Here is a 12,362-nt window from a genome sequence, read left to right as displayed (position 1 = left end):
TGAAGACACAGCTCAGTAGAATCCAAGTTTATTATTACTAGGTGGCAGTTATGAAGTATAGGAATCTATATTATCACTTATTTCAGGGATATTTTTATGATGCCACTCTGCTAAGTCAGTGACTTGCTGGTCATGTTGCATGTTAGGCTTCCTGCCATTGTGTCACTGAGGCTTGTCCGTTCTATGTGCTGCAAAGTATGAAGCATTACTGCAGCCAGAGCCATACATTTTATACATCTTGTCAACCTTCCAAGATTTTCCTAATAGTTTAAAACAAACATTTTCATATGGGATATTTTCATTTTGGAATGGAGCCTCCCCGATTAAGCCAAAATACAGCCATGCAACCAACAACTTTTGTTTCTAGGAAATGGTAAATGGGTAGAGAGAATTTAATTTTGCATGCTAAAATACATACTTGCAATAAAGGATAAATTACTTGAATGCTATATTCTGTTTCAGAGAATAGATTTAACACTTCTTTAAAGACGATGATGTTCAACAAACGAATGAAGACTCTCCCTACTACTTGAGAGTCTTTGGGAATACAATGATGTAAAGCAGACTTTGTTCCTACCTTTTCGGAATCTAGAGTTTAGTGGGGGGAAATGCAGTAATCACATAACGACAAAGGTAGAGCAATAGTTCTCAACTGTGGTGATTTATGTAAGCTTGTTTCTCAAGCTCCTGACATTTGGGGCCAGATAACTCTTTGTTGTGAGGAGCTGTCCTGTATTTTGTTATATGTGTAGCAGGATCCCTATCCTTTATCTGTCAAGAGCAACACCCCTCCTGGTAGTGCCAATCAAAACTGTCTCTAGCTGTCATCAGATGTCCTCAGGAAAGGGGAGCAAGGGGATCCCTGGGTGGCTCAGTGGTTTGGCGCCCGCCTTTGGCCCAGGGAGTGACCCTAGAGTGCTGGGAACGAGTCCCACGTTGGGCTCCCTGCATGGAGCCTGCTTCTCCCTCTGCCTGGGTCTCTGCCTTTCTCTCTATCTGTGTCTCTCATGAATAAATAAATAAAATCTTAAAAAAAGGGGGGGGGAAGGGAGCAAAATCACCCCCCGGGTAAGAAGAACTCCTTTATGTAAAGAAGAAATACAAAATATTTTAAGACCATGTAACAAGGTAGCTGATAAGGCTCTCTGAAAAGTGACACGGTAAATTGGTATTAAGCTCTGATGAGGAGTTAACTATGTATGGAGACAGCAAAGGACATGGAGAGGAGGGGGAAATGAGAAATAGAACAAGTTATTTTAGGTTTCTTTCTGAAGGCCAGTACTCTGTACATGTTAGTTATGCTGGTGAATTCCTCAAGTGCAGGGCCAGCCTTCCACTCCTTCACTTAGGGCTGGGGACATAGAGATACTCGAGGAGTTTTTGTTGAGGGCATGGTCTATACCCAGTCTAACAAGGCAGCATGCTAAGCACTAGGAGGTATAAATATGACCGAGGCAATGCTCTCTGGTGTCTGCGACCTCATAATCTTTTCAGAACGAAGTAAAATGAAGCAAGTAATCCTTCTGGGGAGAAGGAAAGTCTTCCCTGAAGAGGTGACATTTGAAGAAATAGTGAAAAATAGGTGCCAGGTGACTGCATTTCCCCAGCTGCTCCAGGTGGAACTGGTTGCTTCCTTCTCAGTGCTCATTTTGTGGGTTTTTTTTTTTTTAAGATTTTATTTATTCATGAGAGATACAAAGAGAGGTAGAGACATGAGCATAGGGAGAGGCAGGCTCCCTGCGGGGAGCCTGATGTAGGACTCGATCTTAGGACCCCAGGATCACGCTCTGAGCTGAAGGTAGATCAACCACTGAGCCACCCAGGGGTCCCGATTTGTCGGTGTTTCTATGATTGGCCTTAGAGCTTTGGGGCACAAGTAGATCTAAATGTGGAGAGATAGATGATAGATGAGAGAGAGAGAGGGAGAGGGAGAGAGAGAGATGATAGATAGATGTATCCATATGTATTTCTCTATCTGTGCATCAGGAGGTGCTAATAAAGGGAGAAATGGCTGCTAATTAGACAAAAACATCCCTTGTTCCCTGTAGTATCCTACCCGACTCATCCTTCTCTGACTACTACGAATCCTGACACGGTCACTTTGAAACTGGCAAGACATGTGCTTGACACATGATATTCGGTAGATATGGATGGCTATTTCTTGAACAATGAGTGAATAAGCAAGTGAAGTGACATTTTCATTTGGTTTTACATTTAGAGGTCTGACCATTGGGATCCCTGGGTGGCGCAGCAGTTTAGCGCCTGCCTTTGGCCCAGGGTGCGATCCTGGAGACCCGGGATCGAATCCCACGTCGGGCTCCTGGTGCATGGAGCCTGCTTCTCCCTCTGCCTATGTCTCTGCCTCTCTCTCTCTCTCTCTCTGTGACTATCATAAGTAAGTAAAAATTAAAAAAAAATAAAAATAAAAATAAAGAGGTCTGACCATTGAAGAAGAGTCAGGAAAACCAGTTAGGAGTCTGTTAGTCCAAGATAACAGATTTGAGGGACTTGGTGATTGTGGTTAGATTTCTGGGTTGCAGTCTTCTTCCCGGTACAGAAATATAACGTCCTCAAAGGAGATGCTGATCTCTGCCACAAAGAAACCATCTAATGAAGACCAAAAGTAATACAGTGTCAGTTGTTGAGCTGTCCCCGAGTGATGACAAAGAACATCTAAGTATCCTTTATCACAGGAAAGAGTACAGCTGTCCCAATGCTCTGTAGGACAGATAATGGCTTAGCAGCCAGTGGCAGGTTGAGCAAGAGCCTGATCTGTAAGCACCTGTGGTTAGAAAATGGGAAGGCACAGTGTGCAATGACATTTGGAGCTTAATGTCCATGCAAATGAATTGCTTGGACCAGGCAGAGATGGTCAGAGAGCACAAGAGCATGAATCCTGGCAAAATAGCATCCATGCCAAGTCCCTGGGTGTCCCGGCTCAGTGCCCTTTCTTTTTTGCCACCTGCAGAGTCCCCTCCATAGAAGAAAGCAGTGCCCCGTCTCATCAGGAAACTGTGCTCATTTCCAGACCTGTGAAACGTGGGTTTGTGACCCTGACTATTACCTCTTTTTCATCGAGACAGTAGGCTTTCTCAGCTTCCCCAGCTCTCAGGAGAGGGGAACAGAGCATGAGGCACTGGTAGAAAGAAGAGGCTAAGAGAACTAAGGACAAGGCAAGATGTATTAGGACAAATGTCAGCGAAATGTTTTCAGGATATGGGCTAATCAGCCACTCTTACTTCTGCTGGCTCATATTTAAAACATCTGAGAAATTTGCTTTCAATTTTCTTTATTTGCATACACGCATTTGGTATACATATATGTCTATATACGTGTGTGTGTGTGTACATATGGATACATATATTTTATCAGTACACAATATATATATGATCTCTGGGGATACATTAATTTGTCACTGAACTTTTGTTTGATTCTTTTAGCATTTGGTTTTAAAAATAAATATACTTTTAATGGACACTTGAGACTGATGTGTTTGCTCTTGCCTTTGCCTGGAGCCCTCCTCTGCAGAGGTGGGGCTGGCTCCTTGTCTTCATTTGAATCTCAGCACATGTTACCTTCACAGAGAGGCATTCCCTACCCCATGGTACTTCCTTCCTCCCTCTCAGAACTCTGTATCTGAAATTTTTAGCAGGCATGAAATAAATATTTGTTGAATCCTATATGGGGGACACTTGCAAATTTCTTTGTATACTCTTCATGCTATTTATATCTTTAGCAAACTTTTATCTGTATAGTCCCCAAGTCCTCAAATTTGATAGGCTATCTTAAACTTATTCTCTTTTAGAAGCTCCATCTAAAATATATGTTTGCAAGATTTTTCCACCTCAGTAACACTTTCCATTATACTCTAACAGTTATAAAGCTATATATTGCCTCAGACTCCAAGGTTAATTCCATCACTTTGAATTTCTCCATTTTATGCATATTGTCAGAGGGTAATCACTTTTTTAAAATCACTAATACCAAGTATGGTTTCTTTATATAATAGTTCAAATGAATATATTTCTATCTAAATTTGTCAATATTTTATTATGAGCCTCTTTGAAAATTAGTGTAGTGATTTTTAACATCATAAATGCTCAGAAAGAATGTCATAAGACCTACTGGTCTTCAGTTCATGCGGGAAAGTCCATATGTGAAAATCTGTCCATTTGCAAGTAGGATGCGTGAGCCACAACAGGGTCAGTTCAGTTTGGGTAAAACATAATGAAAGTTATTCATAATGAGAAGCTTCTAGAAATAGAAACTCCAGGATCTGAACTATAGTAGTTAAGAAAAAATGGAGCTAATATAATACATGTGATTTAGAGGAGATGGTCACCTATCTGGTCGTTTGAAGTTCTGTCTTCAAACGGCAGATTCCTAAATATAAGGTCATGACAGATGTTAACAATAGGTCCCTTCCTTCTTGAGACCCTCCTGACTTGTGTGTTAAAGAATGACATTACAAACTTACCATTTAGACCAAACCCAGTTTTCTGGAAAAGCAACTGAAATATATGATCGAAAAGTAAAATATAGTCTTGCCTTGGTTTTCATTTGCATTTGGCTTTTAAACATGGCAAAAACCAATAATGGGTTTTCACTTTGAGCTATTTCTAAATGTTATGTTGGAAATTAGCTGCAAATGTTACATTCTCTGGAACAAGTTAAATTGGAAATGTTGTCCATGGTAAATGAAATATACCCCCAAGCATTCTTAACTATGAATGAGAATCCTGAAAGAAAAATGTACTTCTCACGTAACTTTTAAAGATTTACTGCACTATATGAGAAATTTCACATGGGGAAAACCAAATAATAACCACTGTCTTTCCTTAGAGATATATTAAAAAGGGCAAGAGGTATAAAAATGAATGTATGTGCTATTAACCATCAGCCTAGTGCTTGCTGCAGAGAATAATTTTGATTCTTTACTGTATGTCCTTAGCATAAATGATTATTTTACATGCTTTATTTCTCTAGTATTCAGAGAGAATCAATAAATTATATTTATTACTCAGATGCAAGAGATGTTTTGCAGTCTACCCAATGATAAATTTCTAATATATCCATCTTGCCTTAAAATGTTTTACCTCTAATTTTTTCTCTCTTTAAGGAGATTAACTCTTAACTGTAGCTATCTATTATATACTTAGAGTTGCAAATCATCTTGGTATATATTTTTGTACTTTCTGAAATGAGATGTTTTGTTTAATTATTCAAAACGAGATAACAGTACTGACCTCTATGCAACTGCATTCTAGCCTTTTGAGAGGAAAATATGAATACGGAAAAAGAGGAGCCATTGTAATCACTTATTTTCTTCCAAAATAGTAGAATTATTTGACTTGCATGGTATTGGACAAACCTTTTTAATGGGAAAAACACTGGCTTCTTCAGGGTAAAAGTTATATTTCCATCATCTAACACAGTGCCTGGCACCTTGAAAGTGCTAAGTCAGTAGTTGGACAGATGAATGAATGAGGAAGAAAGGAGGGGATGGAGGAACTCTCTTTAAAGAGATACCTTGCTGTGTAATAATAATAATAATGTGGCTGAAGATTAGTTTTACTGAAGCAACCAAAAGATAATAAATTCAAAATAAAATAGTTCAAATATCCCTTAAAGTGGTAAGCTGACATGCTATCAGAGCTGAGATTAAAAAAAGAATGTAAGGTCATTGTACCTAGTTGTTTGAATACTTTGATAAAATTGAAAACAAAGAAGTACCAGAAACTAAGAAATTTTGTTTTTAATCCTGAAAATAATACGGTCCACCTCTACTTGCAATGCTTCCAGCAGCTGAGCCTCCAGAAGGAATGAGGAAGTGAGCTCAGGTTCTGAGAGAGGAGGTTAAAAGAGTGAAGAGTTGACAGGTATAAGTTAGTACCAGTCAGGAAAGTTGGGGTTCCTGCAGAGTAAATCGGACCATAAATCTGAGGAGGATGTGAGCCAAGTTTACAATACCACAAATATCATGAACTTGGCCATCCTTGTAAGTCTGAAATGTTCCAGCATATATTGTTTCACATTTAGTTGGAACTTAACCACGACCAAGAGATGGTACAGGGTAACTCTGAATGGACACAAGCCCAGTTAGTAGTTATGTGACCATAGGCAAGTTACTAAACATCTCTTTGCTCTTACTTAATTCCCTGGAAATGGCAGATAAAACCTACCTCATCAGGCTGTTATGAAGATGAAATGAATTAATGTTTTTAAAAGCACTTAAGGATTTATTAGATAAACTTCACAGAGAGGAAATTCTTGAAAAATAGGGATATTTGGGTATATCTTTAAATTTTACGCCTTCTTGCGAACAGATTACTGCTAAAAACAGAACACTAGGTTGGAAAAGCTGTTGATCTGGTTTATTCATTCATTCATCAGATATTTACTGAGCATCTACTATTTACCAGGGATTACTCTAGATACTTAGGATATAGTGGTAAAAATAAGTTATCAATGTGGCTACTGTCCTCATGGAACTTCTGATCTAGAGGGGATTGGAGCTAAATAAATAATAATTCTATATAGTAAATCCTGTGATAGGTACCATATGGAATGCCATAGGATCTCAAAGCTAGCACATCAACCCCCTGGCCGGATAGAAGCTGGCTGGAAATGGGGACAGATCATGGGATACTTCCTGGGAGAAGTGCTGATTGGGTTAACTTGAAGGATGAGTATAAGTTAGGCAGGTAAGGGGCACCTGGGTGGCTCAGTGGTTGAGCATCTGCCTTCAGCTCAGGTCATGATCCTGGGGTCCTGGGATTGAGTCCAGCATCGTGCTCCCTGCATGGAGCTTCTCTCCATGCTTCTCTCTCTGCCTGTGTCTCTGCCTCTGTGTTTGTGTCTCTCATGAATAAATAAATAAATGATCTTTTAAAAAAAGTTAGGCAGGTAAGAGGACATATATAGAATATTCCAGAGCACGAGGAATTCAAGATTACTGAAGTTAGATGATAAGGGTGAGAGGAGGCTAAAGAAGTAGGCAGGGATCAGACCATGAAGGGAAACCAAAGCCATACAGTTTGAACCTTAAGGATAATTGGGAACCAATTTGAAGTCACCCAGCATCTTTTGCTCCTTAGCCTATCACATCATATTTCTTTAGAGTTTATTTGGGAATAAATAAATTTATTGTAGGTGGCTTGTAAAGTAATCCAAGAATGCTGCCGAAAATGGTATCAGAGACGGAACAAATGGAATCACTACATTGATTTCTTGGGTATGACATCAAAAACACAGTCATAAGAAAAACATATAAATGAGAATCCAACAAAATTAAAAAATTTGTGGAGGATCCCTGGGTGACTCAGCGGTTTAGCCCCTGCTTTTGGCTCAGGGTGTGATCCTGGAGACCCGGGATCAAGTCCCACATCAGGCTGCCTGCATGGAGCCTGCTTCTCCCTCTGCCTGTGTCTCCACCTCTCTCTCTATGTCTCTCATGAATAAATAGATAAAATCTTAAAAAAAAAAAAAACTTTTGTGTCAAAGGACACTGTCAACAGAGTGATAAGACAACCTAGAGAATGAGAGAAAATATTTACAAATCATATATCTGATAAGGGATTAATATATTCCAAAATACAGAAGGAACTCCTACAACTCAAGAGCAACAAAAACAATAAAATCCAACCCAATTCAAAAATGGGCAAAGGGGGGGGGCGCACCCGAGGGCGGGGCGCACCTTGTCCGAGTCCAGCTCCAGGTCCTCCTGGCAGCAGAGGTGACACAGGAAAGACTTGGGCTCCCGGCGTAGGGTCTGTCTGGTCATCACGAAGATCTCAAGATGGCTGGGCAAAAACTTGCTCTAAAACCATTGACTGGGTAGCTTTTGGGGAGATCATACCCCGAAACCAGAAGGCTATTGCCAACTCCCTGAAATCCTGGAATGAGATGCTTACCTCCAGGTTGGCTACTCTTCCTGGCTTGGTAGATGACTTTGAGAAGAAGTTTAATGCCCTGAAGTTTCCTGTGCCAGAGGATAAATACACGTCCAGGTGGATGCTGAGGAAAAAGAAGATGTGAAAAGCTGTGCTGAGTTTTTGTCCCTCTCAAAGGCCAGGATTGAAGAATATGAAAAAGAGCTGGAGAAGATGAAGAACATAATTCCATTTGATCAGATGACCATTGAGGACCTGAATGAAGTCTTCCCAGAAACCAAATTAGACAAGAAGTATCCCTATTGGCCTCACAAGCCAATTGAAAATTTATAAACTTGAGTTGAGGAGAATGCCCCGGCCCTCATATTATAAACATTGGACATTAAAAATGATGATATGGTGGAAAAAATGGGCAAAGTACTTGAATAGACATTTCTCCAAATAAAATATAAATATGGCCTTTAAGTGCAAGAAATGATACTCAACATTGCTAATCATCAAGGAAATAAAATTAAAACTGCAAAGAAATACCCCCTCATGCCCATTAGGATGGTTATTATCCAAAATCAAAACCAGGAGCACCTGCGTGGCTCAGTTAAGTGTCTGCCTTCAGCTCAGGTCATGAACCCAGGGTCCTGGGATCAAGCCCTATGTCAGGCTCCCAGCTCGGTAGGAAGCCTGCTTCTCCCTCTCCCCCCTGCTCATGCTCTCTCACTCTCACTCTCTCTCATAAATAAATAAGTAAAAATTTAAAAGTGTTTTTTAAAAATTCAAACAAAACATATGTTATGCTCTATGTTGGCAAATCGAACTCCAATTAAAAAAATATACCAAAAAAATTAAATTAAAAAATAAATCTCTGCATTTGCTCATAAGATGCAGTTATGTAGCTTTGTGTAAAACTCTGATAACACATGCTATTATGTGTTCATATACATAAATGTATAAACAGAATGTTATACATATATGTAAAATATGATTTTACAGTATTTCTAATTTCACTAACTTTTCACTAACTTATTTCACTAATTTCACTATGGCTTTTTTGGAGGAGTGTCTTGGTGCATATGGTTGAATTCTTATTAAGTAAATTGTAAGTATGATAAAAAAATAAAATAAAAAATAAATCTCTTTTAATCTAAAAAAATTCAAACAAAACAAAAAACAATGGAAATTATAAATATCAAATATTGGCAAGGATGTGGAGGAAATGGAATTTTTTTGCATTATTAGTGGGAATATAGAATAGTGCAGTCACTGTGGAAAATGGTTTGAGTTCCTTAAAAAGGTAAACGTAGAATTACCATATGATCCAGCCATTTCACTCTTAGGAATATACCCAAAAGAATTGAAAACAGGGGCTTGAACCGATACTTGATTACCACCGTTCATAGCAGCGTTATTACAATAACCAAAAGGTGGCCACAGCCCAAATGCCCATCAGCGGATGAATGGATAAACCAAATGTGGTCTATCCATACAAGGAGGTATTATCCAGCCACAAAAAGGAATGGAATTATGATAATATACAAAAACACAGGTGAACCTTGAAGACCTTACACTAGATGAAATGAGCCAGATGTAAAGAAACAAATATTGTGTGATTCCACTTCTCTGATGTCCCAGAAAAGGCAAAGTCTTGGAGAGAGAGTAGAGTAGAGGTCACCAAGGGCTGAGGGGAAGGTGCAATAGGAAGGTATTGCTTAAAGGGTGTTATGCTTTCAGTTTTGCAAGATGCAAAGCATTGTGGAGGTGAATGGTGGCTGTTAGCTGTACCACATTAGAAATGTACTTAAGGCCACTAAGCTGTACGCTTAAAAATGAGGAAGGGGGTAAACTTTATGTTGTGTATATTTTACCACAGTATCAAAAAATATTAATGGAACTACCATGCCTTGCAATTCGTAAAACATTTTCCCAAAGATAAAACTTTTCTAAATACAATAATCTCTTTGAATTTTTTATTTCACCCAGTATCTACTTGCTGCCTTTGGGACTTTGGGAGTGTGTAAATCTGAGCCAATTAGAGATGTTCTGAGTGAATAACCTCATGCTCCAGCTTCCAAACTTCAAAAGAACGTCTACCACCCAACTCTTAATTTCTGATGAGGCAGCAGCCCGTTTCTCCACCTTCCCCAGCTGAAGAGTCAAAGGGGCTTTGGGTGGGGGGTGGCAGGAGGGGAGGGAGGAAGGGGAGGTCAGGAGAAGACCAAAATTTTTTAAAAGCACTCATCCGCAGCATCGTGAAAGTCTTATTGCTGTTCTTGCTCTCACGAAAGGCACAGTATCCTCCGAGAGCACTTACGTGGAGTGTGAGATCAATCATGCTGGCTCCTTAATTGTTTATTGTTCTTTGAACATCTCTAATTGTTAACATCTGTCTGATATTGAAGTAGAATGTCCAGAAGGTGAGAGCGAAGCTTCTCCGGCTTTCCAGAGCAGCCTTCTCAGGAATTTGAATTCAAAGGAAAATCAATTCCTTGCTCAACTCTTGGCTCAAAATTGTATTGGCCTTTAAGGGGGCAGGGAATGGAGGATCCTGGATGGTGACAATGAATCAATGTGTCTTTGTAACTAACACTGAACCCATTTTTGAGAGCTCCCCCAGCACACCATTGGCACAGACTTGTCAAAATACAGCCGGTCCCTGGCTGGTTCCTCTGGAGGGGAATGGAATGCCTCATTTTTGCAAAGGCTACTGGGGCACCATTAGTTGCACGTGTCCTTGAGGATCTGTGGAGCACAGAGCTCAGGATTTGAGGAGTCGTGAACTGAGTTTGAATCTGTTCCTCTACTTTCTTACTTACGTGGGCAAATTTGTGCAGGTTAGCTTAAAGCCTTTGAGCTTTGCGCGCGCTCTCTCTCTCTCTCTCTCTCTCTCTCCTCTCTCTCTCCCCTACAGGGAGGATAATACTGGCTCATCAAATGGAAGAATGGCTGTAAAATGGCACAAAATCTGTAAAGTGCTTTCTAACTAAGAGTCATTTCTATTAGAGGTTCTGTAAGAGGCAGCAATGTCCACCCCAAGCAATGAATGACTTTTACTCCTCCTTCAACAATCAAAACCATATAGTAGTACTTTTTAATCTCCTGCTTTTCTCTCTTCTGTACCTATAGATTTCTCCTCAGATGTTTGCTCTTTCACTGGAGAATAAAATTAGTCACCTGCTTTTTAAGGCTATTGCTTTTTGAGAAGGCTATTGCTTGGTAATTACCCTCAACTCTTTGTTGTTGTTGTTGTTTTTAATCTTCTTCTGATTTTCTAGGACAAAGCAGGCAAAAATGAAAAAAGTCTGACGTTTTGGCCATTTTATTGTCTCTATCGATTTCCCCTTCAGTGTTCATTTATTGCTCTTCTTCCCATGAACCAATACATAGCAAATGCTAGAAGCTTCTTGCTCTGTTCTTTTTGAAGGGTGTCTTGCGTACGAACACCGTGAGCTGCTATTTTTGTCAAAGGTGCCACCAAGAAGAAAGCAAACGATCCCTGATGTGTACTCTTGATTCAGGCAGACCAAGAAAACCACCCAGGGTGGCTTCCTCTCCTTAGGTCTATTTTTCCCTACTTCACATTGGCCCATTCAGTCCTGTGATCCACTACGTACTTCTCCATGTGTCATTTGAAAATTGTGAATTGTGACTGTGATGAGTCCTTTTAAGCATGCTTTATGTAATTTTTTGGTTGCTTTTTAAAAGAGAAATATGACCCTTACATATAGTACATCCTGCCCTGTGGCTCCTGAACTGTTTCTCTATTCACAGTATTTCCTTTGAATTTAATGTGTGCATATTAGTCTATGTTATTTTGTCTTCTGTCTTGATATGGGTACCTTGGGTTCTTGCTGTGTTTTAATTATCCAGGCAAGACCTCAAATAACTGCAACAACAATTCAGAAGAAATGCCCTTTAGTCTCAGATGTGAATATTTCAAAGATTATTGGTTCATAGGGGCCTGAACATCATTTGTTGAGAGTACTAGAGCTATAGGAGTTTTAACTTCCCAGAGTTAGAGACCTATAAAAAAATAAGCAGGTTTTTAATTTATTTCGCCAAGATGACATGTGATAGCCACTGAACTGTCGTGTTTTTGTCTTTTAGTCCAGATGATAGTGGTGCTTGCCTTTTTTCAGTTGGTCTCCATCCAAGAAGCTTTAGTGCCTGATTGTTTTACAAATATGACATTTAATCAATCCTAATTCTCGAGAAACTTAATTCACTAAGCATTAGTAGATCTTTAGAAGTGTTTCATTATGCACGTGCACTCCTGAAATGTCTTTAATGTTTATCTTCTGGTATTTAGAAGACTCTTCCTTGACAAAGAAAGCTGCCAGAGAAAAATTTAAGTGTATTCAGTGATATAGATGGAATGTATTTTTGGAAGACTAGAAATTGTAACATTTTAATCAATTATACTTTGTTGTTTTTTTTTTTAATCGGTAAATAGGTAGTTTCTGGTATAACCAGATGGCT

The 12,362-nt window shown here is 39.4% G+C and overlaps 1 protein-coding gene across 18 annotated transcripts in view; it reads left to right on the top strand.

Moving 5' to 3' along the window:
* The window catches only part of GRIP1 (glutamate receptor interacting protein 1), a 658,587-nt gene that overhangs the window by 444,739 nt on the left and 201,486 nt on the right, over positions 1-12,362 (top strand). The gene's annotated exons all lie outside the window — the stretch shown is intronic.

Source organism: Canis lupus, chromosome 11 (assembly GCF_048164855.1).
Source record: "Canis lupus baileyi chromosome 11, mCanLup2.hap1, whole genome shotgun sequence".
Lineage (NCBI taxonomy): Eukaryota > Metazoa > Chordata > Mammalia > Carnivora > Canidae > Canis > Canis lupus.
The sequence above is the reverse complement of the archived record's forward strand: the minus strand, read 5'-3'. Positions and strand labels throughout refer to the sequence as shown.